We start from the raw sequence: 22,907 nt of genomic DNA on the forward strand, positions 1-22,907 counted from the left end.
TCAGAATGGAGTGTGGTAACCAGCGGTGTACCACAGGGATCAGTATTAGGTCCTCTGCTATTCCTAATCTACATTAATGATTTAGATTCTGGTATAGTAAGCAAACTTGTTAAATTTGCAGACGACACAAAAGTAGGAGGAATGGCAAACACTGTTGCAGCAGCAAAGGTCATTCAAAATGATCTAGACAAGATTCAGAACTGGGCAGACACATGGCAAATGACATTTAATAGAGAAAAGTGTAAGGTACTGCACGCAGGAAATAAAAATGTACATTATAAATATCATATGGGAGATACTGAAATTGGAGAAAGAATCTATGAAAAAGACCTAGGAGTTTTTGTTGACTCAGAAATGTCTTCATCTAGACAATGTGGGGAAGCTATAAAAAAGGCTAACAAGATGCTCGGATACATTGTGAAAGGTGTTGAATTTAAATCAAGGGAAGTAATGTTAAAACTGTACAATGCACTAGTAAGACCTCATCTTGAATATTGTGTACAGTTCTGGTCACCTCGCTATAAAAAAGATATTGCTGCTCTAGAAAGAGTGCAAAGAAGAGCGACCAGAATTATTCCGGGCTTAAAAGGCATGTCATATGCAGACAGGCTAAAAGAATTGAATCTGTTCAGTCTTGAACAAAGAAGACTACGTGGCGACCTAATTCAAGCATTCAAAATTCTAAAAGGTATTGACAGTGTCAACCCAAGGGACTTTTTCAGCCTGAAAAAAGAAACAAGGACCAGGGGTCACAAATGGAGTTTAGACAAAGGGGCATTCAGAACAGAAAATAGGAGGCACTTTTTTACACAGAGAATTGTGAGGGTCTGGAATCAACTCCCCAGTAATGTTGTTGAAGCTGACACCCTGGGATCCTTCAAGAAGCTGCTTGATGAGATTTTGGGATCAATAAGCTACTAACAACCAAACGAGCAAGATGGGCCGAATGGCCTCCTCTCGTTTGTAAACTTTCTTATGTTCTTATGATGATGATGATGATGATGATGATGATGATGAGTATAATAATGATGGTGATGGTGATGGTGATGATGGTGATGATGATGATGATGATGATGGTGATGAGTATGATGATGATGGTGATGAGTATGATCATGATCAGATCAAAGGGGCTCATAGAGCAAGAGAAACAGTTTGGAAAATAGTATATTGGAGCATAGCTCTGGAAAGTGGAGCAGTGCAAAATTATGTCACAGGCCAAACAATTGAAAATCAGCCTGTTTGTTACTTTTTGACAGTCTGTCACGCGACAATCTGAACTTTTTACTGCAGTCAGGTAATCCTTGCAATTCATGTTCTGATCATTTTTATTTGAATGAAAAAAATAGCTTTCAAAATTCAATGAGCATAATGTGCCAAAAAGCAATTACCAACCATAAACAACTGGATGTAGTCAATCTAAACAACAGCAAAGAAATCAGCTCATTGTGCAAAATGAATTATTGCTTAGCAACTATAAATATAGCATGCTGATTTTATTTTTGCCTCCTCAATTATCCATTGTAATTCAAAGCAACATCTGTTTTCAGGAAACAGAAATTATTGTGGTTTCCTTCTGTATTCACAGTCCTGTGCGTGGTGCACATCAAGAACTGTTTAAACAGTACACTGCCAATTTCAGATGAGCGGCTTTTGTACATAATGCAGTTTGAATGAGTGGACAATGTCAGTGGTCATCTCATCTCAAAATGAGGTGTCTCATGAATTGTACAAGTACCTGCAAACATATTGGGATTATTTTCAAAGGAGATCCACTGGAGGATGGCATTATGATGATGATGATGATGATGATGATGGTGATGGTGATGATGATGATGATGATGATGGTGATAATGACGATGATGATGACGATGATGATGGTGAGTATGATGATGATGGTGATGATGATGATGATGATGATGATGATGATGATGATGATGATGATGATGATGATGATGATGATGATGGTGATGGTGATGAGTATGATGGTGATGATGATGATGATGAAACGAGGCAGTCCTCCCAGCTACAGCAAGTGGAAGCGATAGCGAGTGGGCGAAGTACAGGCGTGGAAAAGTACAGAGCAGTTTAGAAGCAGTAAGGAGAAATTGCATCTTTAATTGCTTTAATCAGAAAACACAGGACATTGGGGAAACACAGCAGCAGCAGCTCAAAGTCAAACAGCCGCGTGTGTTTTTCTCATAACAATCAAGCTGAAACTCAGAGCAGCTGATTCAAATTTAACGCCATTCTGAGACAGGGGCGAGGGGAGGAGCCACCAGCACAGCAAAACAACGCAGTTAAACGAGTCAGGCCTCCCAGCGACAGCGAGTGGAAGCCACAGCGAGTGGGAGAAGTACAGGCGTGGAAAAGTACAGAGCAGTTAGAAGCAGTTTGAAAGTAGGCTGACAGCTGCAGAAGAAACTAAACTTCAAAAAAAAAAAAAAAACCCTCAACATGGTCTTCAAGCCAGTAATCTGTGACACCTGCTTGATGTGGGAAATCCGAGAAAACCCAACGGAGCTAAACCAAGTGTGCGTAAAGTGCTGCGCGATCCAGGATTTTGCATAAACTAATAAGTATGCTAGAAATGGAGCTGGAAGAAGTGAGACAGCAACAGGATCTTGAGGAACTGGCACACCCACAATTCATGGAAGTCTGCATCACCCCTAACCGACTGAAAGCCACCAGGGAGATAGAAGGTCAGAACAGCTGGGTTCAGGTAGGCAGAAGCAGGGAAAAAAAGAAGCTTCGTCAAACACAACCACCAGAAATCAAAACAACCAACAGACTTGAATCACTTCAGAATTTTGATGAGCAGAACCAACAACAAGAGAATGAAAGGAACAACATCCAGGACCCTATTGACAGTGGTGACCAGACAGCAAAAATAAGGGAGGTCATGATTGTTGGGGACTCCGTATTGAGAAACACAGCAAGTTCAATTCGCAGTTTGGACCCCCTTACTACAACAGTGTGCTGCCTTCCGGGAGCCTCGGTCAAGCACATCACTGAGAACGTGGACAGGCTCCTAGAAAGAACAGGAGACGACCCGGTAGTAGTCGTCCACATCGGTACAAACAACATTGGAAGAGACAGACCAAAATCCCTGCAAAACAAATTCAGAGAGCTAGGAAGGAAATTAAAAGAGAAAACCAAAACTGTGGCATTTTCTGGTATACTACCGGCACCTTGCAAAGGAACATATGGACAGCTGGAAATAATTAATCAAAACGCATGGCTGAAGACGTGGTGCACACAGGAAGGCTTCACCTATCTTGATCATTGGACCACATTCTACAACGAGGACTATCTGTATGGACGGGATGGACTGCACTTAAATAACAAGGGAACCAGTCTACTTGGAGAAAAAATCCTCGAGCAGGTTCAGAAGCATTTAAACTAGAAAGGAAGGGGGGAGAAATCAACAAAAAAACAGAAGGGAGACCGCATCAAAACAAGAACAACAACTCAGGTAAGACAACCATTAAATGTATTTATCTAAATGCTAGAAGTATCAGAAACAAAATTCTAGAACTTGAAGCTGCTGCACTAACAAGTAACTATGATGTGATAGGTTGTCTGAGAGTGATGGGGACGAATATAATATTTGTGGGTATACACTGTATAGGAAAGACAGGCAGGACAGAAGAGGAGGAGGGGTGGCACTATACATAAGAAACAGTCTTGAAGCCCAGGTGTTAAACCTGGACAAAGAAAATAAAACCGAATCAATATGGGTCAGAATAACGGACAAAAATTCAAAGGGCATAATAATAGGAGCATGCTATAGACCGCCAGATTCAGACAGTGAGCAAAATAATCTGTTATACAATGACATTAGAAATGCGTGTAGCAAAGGAGAAGCCATACTAATGGGGGATTTCAACTTCCCCCATATAAAATGGGAAAACCCGATGGGTAGCACGAATGATGAAATTGAAATGGTGGAAATGACAAATGACTGCTTCCTAACACAATTCGTCAAGGCACCGACTAGAGGGGAGGCATGCCTTGATTTAGTCTTTTCAAATAACAAAGATAGAATAACTAAAACAGAGGTCAGAGAACCACTGGCAAACTCAGACCACAACATGGTCTCATTTGAAGTGTTTTTTAAAACCCCAAAAGTAATGACTAAAGCTAAGGTTTACAATTTTAGAAAAGCAAACTATGAAGGTATGAAACAGAGACTAACAGAAGAAGACTGGAGTAAGATAGAGAAAACACCCACAGAAGAAGGATGGTTGTTCTTCAAAAATGTAGTACTAGAGGCGCAAAACAATTACATCCCTAAAGTAGACAAATCTAAATGTAAAACTAAATTGCCAAAATGGTTTAATAGATCAATTAAAAAAAATATTCAGTGAAAAAAGGCACTTTACAGAGCATTAAAAAAGGACCAAAAAGAAAGTACACAGAAAGAGTACACGGAACTGCAAACGCAAGTCAAAAAGGAAGTTAGAAAGGCCAAGAGAGAAATAGAAATGAACATTGCTAAGGGAGCTAAAACCAATTCCAAAATGTTTTTCCAATATTACAACAGCAAGAGAACATTCAAAGAGGAGATTAAATGTTTAAGAGATACAAATGGCAAAATCGTAGAGGAAGAAAAAAAAAATAGCAAATATATTAAATGATTACTTTTCACAAGTTTTTACAAAGGAAGATACTGACAACATGCCCCACATGTCATCCAGTTCCTATCCAGTTTTAAATAACTTTAGCATAACTGAGGCAGAAGTGTTAAAGGGACTAGGAGCTCTTAAAATAAACAAATCCCCTGGGCCGGATGAGATCCTCCCAGTAGTACTCAAAGAAATGAAAGAAGTAATTTACAAACCGCTAACCAAGATCATGCAGCAGTCTCTTGACACAGGGGTGGTACCGACAGACTGGAAAATTGCAAACGTAATACCGATCCACAAAAAGGGAAACAAAACTGAACCAGGTAACTACAGACCAGTAAGCCTGACTTCTATTATATGCAAACTTATGGAAACTATAATAAGATCCAAAATGGAAAATTATCTATATGGTAACAGGGTCCTGGGAGACAGTCAACATGGTTTTAGGAAAGGGAGATCGTGTCTAACTAACTTGCTTGATTTTTTTGAGGATGCAACATCGATAATGGATAATTGCAAAGCATATGACATGGTTTATTTAGATTTCCAGAAAGCCTTTGACAAAGTCCCGCACAAAAGATTAATTCTCAAACTGAACGCAGTTGGGATTCAAGGAAACACATGTACATGGATTAGGGAGTGGTTAACATGTAGAAAACAGAAAGTACTGATTAGAGGAAAAACCTCAGAATGGAGTGTGGTAGCCAGCGTTGTACGACAGGGATCAATATTAGGTCCTCTGCTATTCCTAATCTACATTAATGATTTAGATTCTGGTATAGTAAGCAAACTTGTTAAATTTGCAGATGACACAAAAGTAGGAGGAGTGGCAAACACTGTTGCAGCAGCAAAGGTCATTCAAAATGATCTAGACAAGATTCAGAACTGGGCAGACACATGGCAAATGACATTTAATAGAGAAAAGTGTAAGGTACTGCACACAGGAAATAAAAATGTACATTATAAATATCATATGGGAGATATTGAAATTGGAGAAGGAATCTATGAAAAAGACCTAGGAGTTTTTGTTGACTCAGAAATGTCTTCATCTAGACAATGTGGGGAAGCTATAAAAAAGGCTAACAAGATGCTCGGATACATTGTGAAAGGTGTTGAATTTAAATCAAGGGAAGTAATGTTAAAACTGTACAATGCACTAGTAAGACCTCATCTTGAATATTGTGTACAGTTCTGATCACCTCGCTATAAAAAAGATATTGCTGCTCTAGAAAGAGTGCAAAGAAGAGCGACCAGAATTATTCCGGGCTTAAAAGGCATGTCATATGCAGACAGGCTAAAAGAATTGAATCTGTTCAGTCTTGAACAAAGAAGACTATGTGGCGACCTAATTCAAGCATTCAAAATTCTAAAAGGTATTGACAGTGTCGACCCAAGGGACTTTTTCAGCCTGAAAAAAGAAACAAGGACCAGGACCATGATGATGATGATGATGGTGATGAGTATGATGATGATGGTGATGATGATGATGATGGTGATGATGGTGATGATGATGATGATGATGATGATGATGATGATGATGATGATGATGATGATGATGATGATGATGATGATGGTGATGATGGTGATGAGTATGATGATGATGGTGATGAGTATGATGATGATGATGGTGATGAGTATGATGATGATGATGGTGATGAGTATGATGATGATGATGGTGATGAGTGATGATGATGATGATGATGATGGTGATGAGTATGATGATGATGGTGATGAGTATGATGATGATGGTGATGATGATGGTGATGATGATGATGATGGTGATGAGTATGATGATGATGATGGTGATGAGTGATGATGATGATGATGGTGATGAGTATGATGATGATGGTGATGAGTGATGATGATGATGATGGTGATGAGTATGATGATGATGGTGATGAGTATGATGATGGTGATGGTGATGAGTATGATGATCATGGTGATGAGTATGATGATGGTGATGGTGATGAGTATGATGATGATGGTGATGAGTATGATGATGATGAGTATGATCATGATCAGGGGCAATGGAGCTCATGGAGCAAGAGAAACACTTTGGAAAATAGTATATTGGAGCATTGCTCTGGAAAGTGGAGCAGTGCAAAATTATGTCACAAGCAAAACAATTGAAATTCAGCCTGTTTGTCATTTTTTGACAGTCTGTCACGCGACAATCTGATCTTTTTACTGCAGTCAGGTAATCTTTGCAATTCATGTTCTGATAATTTTTTTTTATTTGAATGAGAAAAGTAGCTTTCAAAATTCAATGAGCATAATGTGCCAAAAAGCAATTACAAACCATAAACAACTGGATGTAGTCAATAGATTGATTTTATATTTGCAACATTGACTTAACAATAAATATTACTTAGCCCACTTTAGAACTGGGTTGTTTTATTGTCTTTGTACAAAACATGCAGTTACTTTAAAAAGAAAAGACATTTCAATTCAACAGGACTTTAAATGCTGGAGACAAACTGCCCCTATCTGATATGTTTTAACCCAAACCCTAGCGAGTTCAAAGGCATTCCTTGTGGGCTCTCAACTCATATTGTCCACTGCAGTAGTGGGATTCGAACCATGTTGTGTAACAGGTTTTACAGCACTTCCTTGGTAGAGAGTACTGTAGGGTAATCCATTGCACTCATGCCAGGTGTGCTGTTCAATAGAGCAGAACCACTGTACAAAAGAGCCAGGTGTGCTTGCACAAGCTCTGCAGATCAGAACCACTGTGTAAGAGAGCCAGATGTGCTTTTACAAGTTCTACAGATCAGAACCAGTGTACAAGAGAGACAGGTGTGCTTGCACAGGCTCTGCAGATCAGAACCACTGTGCAAGAGAGACAAGTGTGCTTGCTAAAGGTCAACAGAGCAGAACAACTGTGCAAAAGAGCCAGGTGTGCTTGCACAAGGTCAATAGAGCAGAACCACTGTGCAATAGAGCCAGGAGTGCTTCCACAAATTTGGTACAGCCCTGGCATTTGTTCCTGCATGTGCATTACCTCATTTTCCACCTCAGGGGTCAGTGTTGCATTCACATGGCTTTTACTAGGTGACCATTTTTTTCAGTTGGCATGTTCTGTTTAGAAGCTATTTAGAAACTTTTCATGTTGCTCCAACAATAAGTATTTTCTACAAATTCTCTTTGAATAAATTCCGAATTTGAACACTTTGTGCTGCAAATTCCCAGAGAGGAGGAATAAAGAGCAGCAGGGCTATAGTGGCAGAAGGACAGCTGCGGTTGGGTTGCCCTGAAGTCTCCTCTGAATAGCTGTGATTAATTTAGTCCTACACTTGTGAATGAACTATTGATAGCACAGTCAAGAGTAGCTGAAAATCCTTAATTTTATCTTTTTTTTTTTTGTAATTCATCACTATATGAAATAAAGTAACACAGAGAGATTTAAGTTTCACCATATTTTTTTAAATACATGATTTATTATTAATTGAAAAAGTGACGGTTGGTTTGCATTTGCGTTACATTTTTCATGTATTTTATTACTTTATTTAAATAAAACTTTACAAAAATAATATTTTGCTTGGAATACATAGTGCATAAGGTTGACAGATTTTAATAAGGACACCGCATGCTATTTAAGTAACTACTGACTTTAAATAAAGCTATTAATAACTGCAATTCGGTACTGATTTCCATATCTTGTGTTCTGTGCATAATAAATAAAAGTTCATAATGCATTACCTTACTGCACAAAATACACACAGGCTAAATGCATTTTGAGACCAATTCGTTCAACCCATCCTAATCTTCAGGCTGTAGGAAAACTCCAGTATGAACAATTCACTAATAGTTAACTTTGTCTAATACAGAAGAGGTTCCTATGGTAATGGTATGTTGTTCACTGTTCAGTCAGTGTAGTGCAATATATAAGTTAATCTTCAGGGGGACTCTGTATGCCAAATCTTAGGATCATTTGTTTGTCAATATCTCAGTTGAGTAAAATAAAGTGTATTAATTTTCAGCCTTGTTTGCGACCACACTTAGCAGAGCATATATTATATTGCTATTTTAAATTACAATAATAAACAGATTAAACACATTTTGCCCAAAATGAAATATTTTCAATTTTAACGGTCTTTGGAAAAGCTAGCTACTAACTGTTAATAGCTTAATGACATGGAATAGCACTGCCAGTAAATGTGTTACTTGTCCTCTTTATAGAGCTCAAGACAACCATAGCATTTCATATCTAAAGTAATCCAATTCTGGACCTCTCTATATTTTGACAAATAGAAATCACATCTAATACGATTTTGGCTTTCTGAATCAAAGTGTGTTAAAGCATCAGATTACAGTCTGTCAAACGCGTAGCATTTGTGCTGTGGTCTTGTGGGCAGGTATTAATATGCTTGAAAAATGGAAACCTGATGTGCTCCATCTCTTTTTCACTGTTTTAATCCACATGATTAAATGCATGAATAAAAAAGACTGCCCTGGTTCAACATGAGGGACAAGAGTAACATACACTTTTACTCTAAACAGACGTGAATATTTCAATATATTGGCCATGTTAAAAACAAATAGATCTCAGAAGTGCAGAAATCCGGAATGTATTTATATGGTTCCTATTTTGTCCGCCTTATAAGCCAAAACAAATATAAATTATGTGATTATACAATTTCCCTTAATCTTGACAGCTTGGGAATGTATTTATTTTACAGAGTACATTAACCAAAACCGAAAAAAAAAAGTTTGTAGGACTTTTTCCCCATTCATCCAGAGTTTTGCTCATTGAACTAATATTGTGAAGCCATAAATATGTGTGACCAAATTGTTTGGCGAATCACACCCATAAAACCTATTTTGCTCCAGAAATGTTGGCGACCTGTTGCAATATATTATTATTATTATTATTATTATTATTATTATTATTATTATTATTATTATCATTATTATTATTATTTGTTTATATGACAAATATACAAAGCATGTATTGTTAATGGAATTTGATATTCGTGCCAAAAATGTTTGCAGTTTTTTTCATACGTGAAAAACGCATAATAAAAGGCTTGCAAATATTTCTGGGTTTTCAGCATACTGTACCCTTGAGGTTGTAATTCACCTTTCCTAGTTCTAGAGGGTTAGCATACATATTACAATAGAGTCAGCACTCAGATATCCGTTACCCAGTTACATGTCAGTCGCATTTTACTTCCCTCGTATTAGGAATAAAATCAGTCCCCATTATATATATGTAACAAATTCATGCACCTTCCCGTCACACGCGATTTCCGACTCTGTCACCAGTTTTCTGATACAAAGCCCATCTCTTCAATGCTACAATTAATCTGGGATATCAGTCCATGGTACCATTGTTAAATAATAATAATAATAATAATAATAATAATAATAATAATAATAATAATAATAATTCTCTCCAATGCCAAGTCTGTCTTCTATTGTGCAGTTACACAGAGCTTCTTCCAGATTCACCTGACCAAAATCTAGCTAAAAAAGATTCTTAACTGGAACCTGGAGGTTGTGTCTCATTATAGTTCCATAAAACTGACCTGTTAATTAGCATGGATTGATTAGGTAGCATGCTGCAAGTTAAAAGACTTTATAAATGGTTCATGTTAATGGGATACATTTTAATTTCAGTGACTTTCAATGACTATATTGAAAATGGTTTAAATGCAATGATTCTTTGAAACCAGGCAGACATGTAATTATTAGAAATTATGAAATCTATAAAAAAAATAACAGGGGATATTGAAGTTGCAAAGGTACTTGGGGTACTGTCAATATTATAACTTTATATGACTTGACTGGTCAGTGACATGTGAAAGTGAATGTAACTCATTTATCAGAGTCGTTAAAGATGAGGAATGCTTCAAGCTGACTTTGATGTGTAACGTTTGGATTGAAGAACACTTGGAATAAGTAAAGCATACTTTGCTGGAACTAAAAAAAGCTGCATAAACAAGAGTGTTGCTGCCATTTTGCTCTTTACTTATTTCTGTGAAACATTTATCCCAATGAAAACATTATTCACTTACTCAGCAAAATGAAAGCTAGAACATCTTACTAGTTAATCAATAATAGGACCAGAGTGAGTTTCTTAATAACTCTCCATGGGTCTCTTTACCCACTACAATATCTTAAAGCTCATACAACAGTCCCCAGTAATGTTGTTGAAGCTGACACCCTGGGATCCCTCAAGAAGCTGCTTGATGAGATTCTGGGATCAATAAGCTACTAACAACCAAACTAGTAAGATGGACTGCATGGCCTCCTCTCATTTGTAAATGTTCTTATGTTCTTATGGTCTTATGTTCTTATGTCTTGAATGCTGCCTAACGTGCGAGTCTGGAAACATATTGTTTGGTATTCTAGTTGGTTGCCACCATGTGGTGTGGACCTCTGATTGGATGAATGGACAAATGGAAATCCAATACGTGTGGGCAAAGGTAATTTGGCTTGATGCACAGTTCCACCCAACTCAAAGCACATGTGGCTGAATTCTCTGGTTAACTTTAGAATCATTACAAGCACTTTCTGTAGATTCAGGTCATCTGCTTCCATTTGTTCAAAATATCAAAAGATCTGCTTAGTTTCTAAAAAACATATCAATTGTGAACTTCACTTTCCCATTCTGTGAATCATTTCAAGATCCCTGGTTGCAGATACACACAGCTGAGCGCAGGCCTATTCCGTATAAAAAGTCAGGATAATTGCTTCAGCAGGGTGTACACTGGCAATTACGTTGGACTATAGACAAGCCTTTATTCCACAACTGCTTTAATGGCTGGAGACAAACAGTGTGCTATTTTTTTTTCCTGACATTTGCTATAATAAGAGTTGGGAATTGATACTGAGGTGGTCTGGTATCCCAGAGGCTCTGCAATTACGTATTTATAAAAGAAAATAACATATCCAGGTTTCCAGGTTCACATACACCATATATTTGTTTTTGAATACCTGGGATGTAAAATGATATGCTATCAAATCCAAAAAGGCAGCTTGAGTCAGATTAAAACACAGCTGTGGGCTCACAGGCAACTCTCTTACAGGTGCACTGTTACATATCCAACTTTCTCTCCCACATATGCAGTGCATTAAAGGAAAGAACACACTCTGCTCTGTTAAATGACACTTTTTAAATGTACTAACTGAACAAACGAGCATTGAGAAAGCCTGCTTGTGATGCTGGTGCCACACACTCTTCAAGAGAGAAAACTACAGTAATGCTGGACAATCTAATTCCTGATGCAGGTGCATCAAGACAAGTGAACCAAGACACTGGTATTTAAATATGTGGATGGCATTTCATAGGACTAGATAAAAGGGAAAACACCTTTTCATTTTTGTACATTTCTAATGTAGATTGTATTCTACTAATGAGGAGCAATTTGTCGATCTCGTCTTGTGTTGGCTTTCACAAATCAATGAGGGAAAATAAATGAAAGCCACATGCTTTTATTACTCTGTTTGAATGCGTTTCAAAACTTTATCAATAAAAATGCAGACGGATGCTTATGAAATCTAATACCAAGAGTTTGAATTTCTGTTGTATTTCTGCAAGTGATTGAAAGTGACTTTCATTACTAACAAGATGTTTGTTTAAAGGAACCAAAGTTAGGTAGCGTCTCAAGTGTACTGTATGTCTGAGGTGTAGTGGTGTGCGGTCAAGAAGGTCAGCAGCTGAGATAGCAAGCCCAGACACAGAAGAGTTCAATGCAGAGCTTTTATTAAACAAAAGGTTTAAACAAAAATCCAAATCCAAAACAATATACAAAACAATACAGCACCCAAGCTATGGCTATCCCACTGCTCCCAGCCCTTCTCCTAAACAAACTCTCTCCCTCTGCCTTCAAACTTCATTCTTTGTTCTTTTTAAATTGTGGGGTGTCTTCTCCAGGTGGTTAATTGATTCAGGAAACCAGGATAACAGTAAGTAACCTAATGTTTTAATGAAGGTGTGGTATCTTTCTGGAGACGTTGATTGATTCAACTCGAAGATGACCACCAAGCAATACTTTTGGGAAAGTGTACCGGAGCCGTCGTGAGGGAGCGTGAGCGGACACCATATGCAATAAATGCTTCTGTGCCCCGGGGACCAAAGCCCACCCTAGTGGTTCATGTACTCCATTACTGACATGTTGTCGGTGTGCACAAGGACATGTCTGCTCTGGATCACAGGAAGGAAATGCTGGACTACAAGATGCACTGCTTGGCGCTCCAGCTTATTTATGTGCAGGGATGTCCAGCGGCCTGTCCAGGATCCACTTACTTCTCTGCCTGCCCAGACCGAACCCCAACCCAGGTCGGATGCGTCTGTCATCACCACTTGACTGCTGTGTATCACTTCCATTACTACACCTTCACACAGGTGGGAGGTTTGTCTCCACCAGGATATGGCTTCCCAACATGAGCGAAACAGCAGGGGCCTGTCTCGCTTGGGGTGTAGCCGAAAGGCACTGAGCCATGTTTGAATGGGACATATATGCAGTAACCCAGTTGGATAGCTGATGAGGCTATAGTTTTTGACACAACAGCAGCTGCACTGTGGACCCCTTTTGAAACAGGTTTATACAGCCTTTACTCTGTTTGAATAGCCTCTACTCTGTCGTCCGACAGATAGGCTTGCATGGAGACCCAAGAAAACCGTACTCTTCACCGGTATTAATTGATTCTTGGCCTCTTTGAGAGTGAGACCTAGTCTCGCTAGATGGTTTGTCACAGTCACCATGTGGGACACTGGAAACAGATCAACCAGTTGTCCAGGTAATTAAGCACCCTTCTTGCCTGAATGCCAAAGCCTGGAGAAGGTCGTTCACTGATGTAACCATGATGCCTCAAAAAGGAGAAGGTCCCGCGTGGAACTGCAGTGCGTAACCGGTGTGCACAGTGGTGAGCACCCAGGAGTCCGAGGTGCAATGAGCCAGTGTTGTGTAAACGGGTGGGCCTGGCAGCAAGCCTTCAGGGCCCCAGCTGGGGCTGCTGAGGCTGGGGCGGAGCACTCTGAGGCGGTTGGCCCTGGAGCTGTCTTTTGGAGTGCTGTGGCATGGGAGACCTAGCAGAGCCATGGGAATTGGGACTGCCCAAGTTATTATTGGCGCAAGTGGAACTTGCCAGTGGCTCGGCCTGCCCTGTGCTGGAACATGGGGAGGGAGCAGCGCAGCCACTTGCTGAGATGCCTCACGTTCTCGGTGAGAGCACTGTAGGATCTCTACTGCTGGCCCAAAAGTAGACCCCGGGGATATCGGCGCATCCAAAAGCGCTGTTTTATCTTTGTCGGGGACCCTCACCTGTGACAGCCACAGCTGTCCGCAAGCCACCACCAGGTTTGCCAGGCTCTGGCCCAGGGCTTGCTCTCTGGAGCAGCATGTCTGACAGGAGGCATAATTTGGAAGCCACCGGCTCAGGGAGTAGGGCATCTTGCAGTGTGGCATCCAAATAGGCAGTCAGGATACTCACTGTACTTACCAGGTGAGTCATGTGTGCTTCAGCATGTCTGCTTCAAATGTGTCTCTGTGACCCTGCATTGTGGGTTTGGGCATGCAGGGTCTTCGGGCAAACCCCCCAGTAGTGGAGCCTTGACCAAGACAGCAATGGTTGAGTCCACTAGGGGAAAACCCACCAGGCCCAGCTTGTCCGTACCCTCTAAAGAAACGAGCAGGGCCGCTTGCTTCAGCACACTGGGTGCTGAGGCCGGACGATCCCAGGAAGAGCGTACCTCCTCCATTAAATCTGGGAAGGCTGGGAAGGGCTGAGGGCAAGGAGCTACAGCCTGTGTCCTGAACACAGACCGACATGGCTCAGTTGCTGTTGCCCAAGGGACCTGCAAAAAGTTTGCAGCATGTCCCATCAGGGCTGACATGGAACTCAAATAGGGATGCGCGCTAGCTTACGAGGCATCCTCGAAGCTGGGCTCTGCCTCGGTAGAGAGCGCAGGTTACTCTCTTTCTCCATTCCAGTGGGGAAGGAGTCCTCGTTCCAGGAGGCTGCTAGAGAGAGCGCATCCTCCTGCTCTGTCGTTCGTGTCGTCGATTCCAGCTCACTCTGAACTCCCTTGGGGGAGACAGAGTCTGCTACTCGGACAGGCACTGACAGAGCCGCGGTCGGAGCAGCAGCAGTCTGCTGCCATGCCAACAGCTCCAGGATCTGGACCATCTGTGGCTTCAGGTCCATGATATCCCTCTATATCTATCTCGAGCGTTTGACCCACTTCATCTGGGGCGCAGCTTGAGAGGGTGGCGGCTGAGCCTGTGTGCAAGGAATACCCTGTGAGAGGCTCTGGGACAGTTGGAGGAGGGGGAAAACCGGGGCTCCTAGGGTTAGGGTTAGGGTTAGGGTTATGCTCCTAGGGCCTCAGATGGCTCGGTCACAAAGGACGAATATTCAGTCCCCCATGGCCCTGTTAAGTCTTCTGCGAAGCACCCAGTGCTGGAAAGCAACACAGATGTCGCAGAACGTCTCGTCCCCTAGGGCTGAATTGGGGTACTGGACACCAAAGCGCCGCACACACAATGTGTGCCCATCCTCCTGGGGCATGTTTGCCCTGCAGGGCGTTTAAGCATGGAACTAAGACATTCCAGATGGGGTATAACCCTTGCACTGCACACTGTCTTGCACTTAGCATAAGCACGGGAGCGCCTAAGCACTGCGTGTACCCAGGTACCAAAGCTCCGAGGGTACCACACTTATCAAGCACTGTGCAGCCGAGCGTGTTGAATGCCTTGTGTACTGATTATCATGTGCACCGAGGAACCACAGCACTGTGCGCATCATGCGCACAGATCACCATGAGAACCGTGTGCAGAAAGCACTAAGGCGCTATGTGCACCGAGGCACCAAAGTACCAAGGACTGAGCGTCCACCGAAGCACTGGGGCAGCTAATGCAGTGGTGCTTACCCTAAGCGTACAGCATGCACCCGGGAGGCACACAGTCCAAAGCTGCAGTGGAGGAACAGTGTTCTTTCCGAAAGGGGCCCGCTAAAAAATGCACATACCAATAAGGTCACACTCATACAATGGACAGCCAAGGAAAGACGGTCTGCAACACAAGTGAAGCAGACGGTAAGAAGGAAAAAGACACTCAAAACGGAGCCGCTCATTCCACAAAAGAGGAAGTGAGCTCCGGGGAGCAACTACTTATTCCCTCAGCAGGCGGGACCGAGGACGTCACTCCACGGAGGGGCCTATCGGCAGCTCTGACATAAAATGCTCAACGAATACCTACCAAAAGTATTGGTTGGTGGTCGTCTTCGAATTGAACGGGAACCATGTGGCCGTGCAAAGGATGTCTATGTTGGCTCCAGGCTGTTCCCTGCTCTTGAGCCAGAAACACATATTTCACTGCACAGGGCCTCTTTTTCTTAATTTAGGAGGTAGTAGCTCTTACCAGGTTCATCTGTTTTAAATAACATCCTATCCATGAGCATTAATCTTACTGTTTGCTTTTTCCTGTCTAATTTTCTCACTTTTCATAACAGCATCAGTAATTTCAACACAGTTTCCTCTCAGGCTATGTGTGTGTGTGTGTGTGTGTGTGTGTGTGTGTGTGTGAGTGTGTTTTTTGCAAATGGCAAATATCTGACAAAGAAACAAGCTTCAGCTCAAGAACTTCATCCATTGTTTGGATAAATGTTTGACAAACTTGTGACAGTGAGTAACGTCCCTGTGCGTTTGTTAGACAATATTCTATGGGTTATACTGTATATTTCAGGTAACATGTCTGTCCAACCATAGGAAGAAAGAAAAAAACCTTTCTATAACAATGTTGAAAATGAGACAATTAGAATGTAGGAAACGAGACTCGAGCCACCACATGGAAACTATTCAAACCCACTGTCGCCCTTTCCTTCCCTGCACAAAGTTGGAAGTGTAATCTACTCCACATACTGTTTTTGAAATGTAAATAAACCCCTTGCACACTGGCGCTCCGAGCCGAGTCACAATCCCACGTAGTGTGAAACCACGTCTGTTACACACCTCAAGCACAGATACCATGAAACAGTTTAATATCTGGACCATAAGAAAATAAGTCACAGGACTGTTATCTGTGGTTTGTATTCGTCCCATGTTTACTTCTGTAAGAAAAGCATATAGTAACACATTGCTTCATCAGATCAAACTCCAACATTATCAATTATTAGGTCTTTTGAGAACATAAGAAAGTTTACAAACGAGAGGAGGCCATTCAGCCCAAATTAGTACAGTTTTTGATCACAGTCCAAACTCTCATAATGTAACTATGGAAAGTAAAGGCTAATTTAGTATTTTTAGTAACTCATTTTAGTAACTCAGAACAATGTGCATTAAATCTCATATTAAACAATTACTTCAACTTATTATCAGCAAAAACTAAATAATACACACCAAGAAAATATCAGTTTGATTAAGAGAAACAATGCATTTACTGTAGTATTTCAGGAGTATATATTATAAATATTTTTTTTTACTTTTGAGTGCCAATTTGGAAAACTCAAACATTAGTTTAATGCACTTTTAACTTTGCGTTGTGGCCTAGGTCTTCCTAGCCAATTCAAAACTTGTATATTTAATATTAAAAATACATATTTAAGCAACTGAAAAATAATGCTCCAAAAGCACACTTACCCAAACCATTTAGTCTAATGGTTTAAGGTATTCTGAGTGATGTTGAGGGTTGATAACATGGAAAACATGAGAATAAATCAGTTATCTCTTGCTTGTTTACTTCTCGCACCCGCTACTATCATTAGTACTGCCCTGCTTTCATCTGGTTCCCTCTAGTGGTCAGTACCAGTAGTGTAGTTTACTCGGTTTTAAACTCAAACATTCTAGTGCTTGACTGTCTGTAAAATGGTCATTTGCATAGGCTGCTGAGGGAAGCATGGGGAAGAACTGCCCGTCCGCAATTGCCGAGAAGAGGGCCAAAACACGCACCCCAGCTTGTCCTGACTCCTCGTACATCATCGCTCGGGGATGCCTGCAGGACACCACCCAAGGATGCCTTCAAGTCATCGCTCGGGGATGCCTGCCTCGCATCGCCAAAGGATGCCTGCCTCTCTTCACCCAAGGATGCATGCCTTGCTTCGCCCAAGGATGCCTGCCTCGCTTCGCCCAAGAATGCATGCCTTGCTTAGCTCAAGGGTGTCTGCCTCACTTCGCCCAAGGATCCCTGCCTCGCTTCGCCCAAGGGTGGCTGCCTAGCTTCACCCAAGGATGCCTGCCTCGCTTCGTCCAGGGATGCCTGCCTTGCTTTGCCCAAGGATGCCTGCCTCGCTTCGCCCAAGGATGCCTGCCTGGCATTGCCTGGTGTTGCCTGCTGCTCCACATCGCCAGGGGCTGCCTCTGTCTCCACATTGCTTGTGGAGCCACGGGTGGCAGGGTATGAGGGAGAAGCGGAGCTCCCGCTGACGCCTCTATGGCCAGGGGCTCCCCTCCTGAGTTCACCTCCTGACGGTCTGCTGCTGCTTTCACCTGGGGTTGCTGGCTCTGCTTTGCCTGGGGTCACCGGAACTGCTTCGCCAAGGGTTGCCGTCAGCTCTGCTTGGCCAGAGCCCCATCAGAGGGAGATGCCGGCTATGAAGAAGGGGGAAGAGGTCAGGAAACCACCTCCCTGCAATAATTTCACTGCAGGAGTTCTTGTGGCTGGAGTCCCACAGGAGGGAGCTGCTAGCTGAGAAGGGGGGAAGGTCAGGAGACCACCTTCCTCAGCAGCCTCTCCGCTGCGAGAGTGGACCACCATGCTGTCAGCCGTGCCACTACCGGCAGGGGAACTGACAGCATTTTCAGCCATGGGCCCAGTGGAGCCTCCCTTCTCGAACCAAGACTTTGACAGGGATTTTAGGGATTTTAAGGGGGGAGGTGGGATAAAATATGGGTTATGCGCACAAGTGTTTAAAATGTATATTTGTATTGAGGCACCAGGATTGCACAGCACTTCATGTGCAGGTAAAATGTAATAATATGTGAGCACAGGGAATTGCACTTTATTAATTCACGTGTAGTTGTACCGAGACTCCAATTGAATGATTGATTAGCAATCGAGTCTCGGTACAGCAGGAATAAAAGCAGCATGTTTTCACTCACTCGGGGTTGTGTGTTCGGTGAGTGGAGAACGGGTGTGGAGAAGGAGAGTAAACAAAGTAAAATAATGTAAATAGAACTGTTTTGACTCACCGTGTTTGTTTGTCTGCTAGTCCACTGTTTGTTTAGTGTTAGTCCGTTTTGTTTCGTCTCTTTGTTTTGACTCCAGTGCCGTGTCCTGTGTTTTGTTCACCCTTTTTATTTTACAATAAACCGGCGCAAGCAAGCGCATTTACCAGATCACTCGCAGTGCTGTGTGTTTCCTTCTGGTCTGACGTCACCCCTGAAGCCAAACTGTCACAGGGGGATAAATGTATTGGACATAAAGTGTTTTTCTTTACAATCCAAGGTCACATCGATAACCTTAACAACTTACCTCGCCGTCCTCTATTGTTTCCCTTCATCTTCCTGTGAACCGGCAGTAAACATGTGGTTCATGTTAAAAACGGCAGAGTCAGACAATGATACCATTAGCCACCAGACGAGTTCAATGTGGGGTTGTTTGTTTTGTTTTGTTTTTTGAGTATGGTACTATTTTCAGGTGTCAAAACCAAACAATATCATACCCTACATAGTAAATGAAAAGGGCCTTTAGCCAACCCCTGTTAAAGGGAAATACAGCTGATGAAAAGAAAGCAGACAAGGGGACCACAACACTACTCCTAATGGACACTCACAAACAACATGCATTACACCATACTCGACCCATAGTACATTTACTGAGACTCACAAACCAAATGCTTTACTTACATAAAACTGAAAAAGCAAACCTTGTTTTGTGATTTTTATCAAATGAATATCAAATGCGGGGAATGTCAACTAAGCTTTCTTTTTTAGTTTTACGTATGTTACGAGTTTGCCACTTCCTAGAAACATTAAAATAATAAAAATCACCAAAAAAAAAAAAAAAAAAAAGTTTTCTTTTGTAATTTATTTTGTTTGCTTTTGTAATTTATACAATACACAGTACAGACCTCTATTTTTTCATTGCTTGGTTTATTTCTTGCACTGTCTGGCTCCTTTGCTAAAGTCGCTTGTTATTTCCACTTGTCCTGCAGGTGGCATTTTAAACAGCTGATGCTACACATGAATACAAACCCTGTCCTTACAAAGGTACCTCCAAATGTTCCTGTCAGGACACTGCACTCTGATTGGCTATCATATTATTTTTAATAAAACAATGAATAATCCTCTCCCAACACAGAAACCCTAACCCTAAGGTCAGTATCCTGTACTGCAGCCATTACACATATAAAGTAGTTCATGTCTGGCAGTCAATAATTGTTTTTGTTATTAAAAAAAAAAGTGACCTGAGGTACTGACTTCCTCAGTTGTCCTGACGGGAACAATTTGTGGTACCTTTGTAAGCACTGCAATACGAACATTTTATAAAATAGGTATTTTAAATGCTCTATCCTGATTGGTCAAAACAGGTCACCATGGGTCGGCACTTCTTTTCAAAAAGGGGCAAATCACTGGTAAATATCCATACGCCACTAGAATTTTGAAAAAAAAAAAAAAAAAAAGCCAAACAAAAACAGCAGCCATTTTATTGCAATAAAAATAACTAACCAGATTTATTAAATGTCGACCTTTTAGGAAACGCAAGTGCAGGTGAGATTTTGAATGAGACATCATTGACTCTTATTCAGGTAGTGAATAAAGTAGATAAAGTAAGCATTTAAATCGATTGAAAACTCGTCATTGTGATCGCTCTGCCACGTCTCCTTGTACTCAATTTAAAAAATAAAAAAACGATTTGGGTGGCTCTTAAAAGAGCCTTTTGAGGATGCAGCTGCCCTGGTCTACTGTATATCTCTACTCCTTCGCTCACTTGCATCTCCTGCCCTGCCTGCCCAGCTGTGTGATCTGTGGTGCAGTGTTTAGAAATGCATCTCCACAATTCCTGCCGTACCTGTCTCTCCACGTAAATTACTCCAGGTACGACAGTATGATCTCTTCTGCTGTGCCCTTCACTTTTTAAATTGTTTTTTTAGTTTGTCCAGTCATAAACCGCAAAGTCAGTTTGATAAGTGGCCGGGTATTCCATGCAAATAAGGTCTTTCTCGCCACTGCGAAGCGGTACCACTATCCAGTATGGATATCTCCTGTCACTTCCGCGGAAAACAAAGCATGATTAAAATAAAATAAAATAAAATAAAAACAGCCCTGTCACCTGATACTGTCGCAGGTCTTGTGACGGAGGGTCTGGAAAAAATAAATGTCACTCAATCTTATATATATATATATATTACTCAAAAACAACTCTGTGTAATATTAATAGCCCACAGTGCTTATCACTAATCAATCAATTTGATAAGATATTCCTGTGAATGTAAATTATTTTTTTGTAGTGACTCTAACTGGGTTGCACCTGCATTTGGAAGTGGGTCTGATTGCATGCACAGAACAGATACTGTGAGGTATTGGTCTTCAAAATATAATTTGCAGAAAAGGACCGGTATACACCCAGCAAAGGGGCAGCGCTTCACTTCTACCCATATCAGGGATTACTGGGAGTTTATGGGGTTACCATGTCAGGGTTTACTGGGAGATTGTGGTGTTACTATATCAGGGATTACTGGGAAATTGCAGGGTTACTATATCAGGGATTACTGGGAGATTGCGGGGTTACCATGTCAGGAATTACTGGGAGATTGTGGGGTTACTATATCAGGGTTTACTGGGAGATTGTGGGGTTACCATGTCAGGGATTACTGGGAGATTGTGTGGTTACTATATCAGGGATTACTGGGAGATTGTGGGGTTACCATATCAGGGATTACTAGGAGATTTAGGGGTTACCATGTCAGGGTTTACTGGGAGATTGTGGGGTTACCCCTTGACCTTGAAACACTGATTAAGAGTACTTGCTTTATTTATTTTTACTGTTCTACCAATAGCTCCCTTCTAAAACTGTACGCTGAACAATGGCTCATTTTCTAGTGCCAGTCCTACAGGCCTGTGGCTGCACAGCAGACTGGCATCAGATTTCAACCACATGCACTTCAGTCAAATCAAAAGATTCAGTTTTGGCACTTTAGTCACACAGCTCTGAAAGAGCTGTGTTTAGGACAGATTGAACAATAATTAAATCCAGGATTGTGAGCTGCAAGCCGACAGGACAGGGAACAATGATGAATATAAAACAAGGTTAGCATAACATAGTTAAACCTGAGCTAGGCTGCAGATAATTCGATTTGGTTGTTTAATTTTATCGCACATTCTTTCTGACTAGCATTTCAATCAATTGTAAAACACATGTAAGCAGAATTGTTTTATAAGCAACTGTAATTAGTGTTGGCTTTAGAAGAAATGTGAACCAAAATGTTTGCAACAAAACACTGCAATGAAGTGAGTGTCGGTATAATGCCAGCACTCGTAGGCATTCAAGACTGTAGGAAGCTAACGGTACCTGGTGCTTTCAAACAAAGCTGCCTAAATATTGCCCAAAAAAGACTGGTATGCTTGGGCAAGCAGTTACAGAGGAAAATACCACATTCCTGCTCATTTAAGATAAAAAGACTGGTATGCTTGGGCAAGCAGTTACAGAGAAAAATACCACATTCTTACTCATTTAAGATGACCTGAATTTAAGAAGCAGACCAAACTCCCCACCCTCAATTTGAGGAAACAATAAAACATAAACTAAAGATTAAATTACAAGCAATACAACCTCAGTTACGCATATAATACAATGAATTATGGAGTCGGTTTGTGGCACCTGATGCCACACAGCATTACATGTATGCCCAGTTTCTCATTTCCAGTTCGGTTTATTGCTTTTAGCGCATTACCTCCTTTACCCTGCTGGCCTCCCCATATACAACAGATTATACTGTATATCTCTTCAGCAAGTTATATTATTGTATTAGGTAAACTTGATTTCATATTAAACACAGTATCGAATACAGTTTTATATATATTTGATTATGTAATATATATAATGTATAATGGATCTTATTAGCCCAGTTCCTTTTGTACATTAGTCTACCCATAATTCTGTTTGGCCAACTAGGTAAAAGGAAGTGCGATGCCTAGCTGTGACAGATTTGTGATCTGAGTAATCAAGCACACAGGACTGTAAGACGTTCCTCCACTAGCTGCACTCTGTCAGGACTGTAAGAAGAGTCTCCACTAGCTCCACTCTGAGTAATCAAGCACACATGACTGTAAGAAGTTCCTCCACTAGCTCCACTCTGACAGGACTGTAAGAAGAGTCTCCACTAGCTCCACTCTGAGTA

The sequence above is a fragment of the Polyodon spathula genome, chromosome 2 (assembly GCF_017654505.1).
Source record: "Polyodon spathula isolate WHYD16114869_AA chromosome 2, ASM1765450v1, whole genome shotgun sequence".
Lineage (NCBI taxonomy): Eukaryota > Metazoa > Chordata > Actinopteri > Acipenseriformes > Polyodontidae > Polyodon > Polyodon spathula.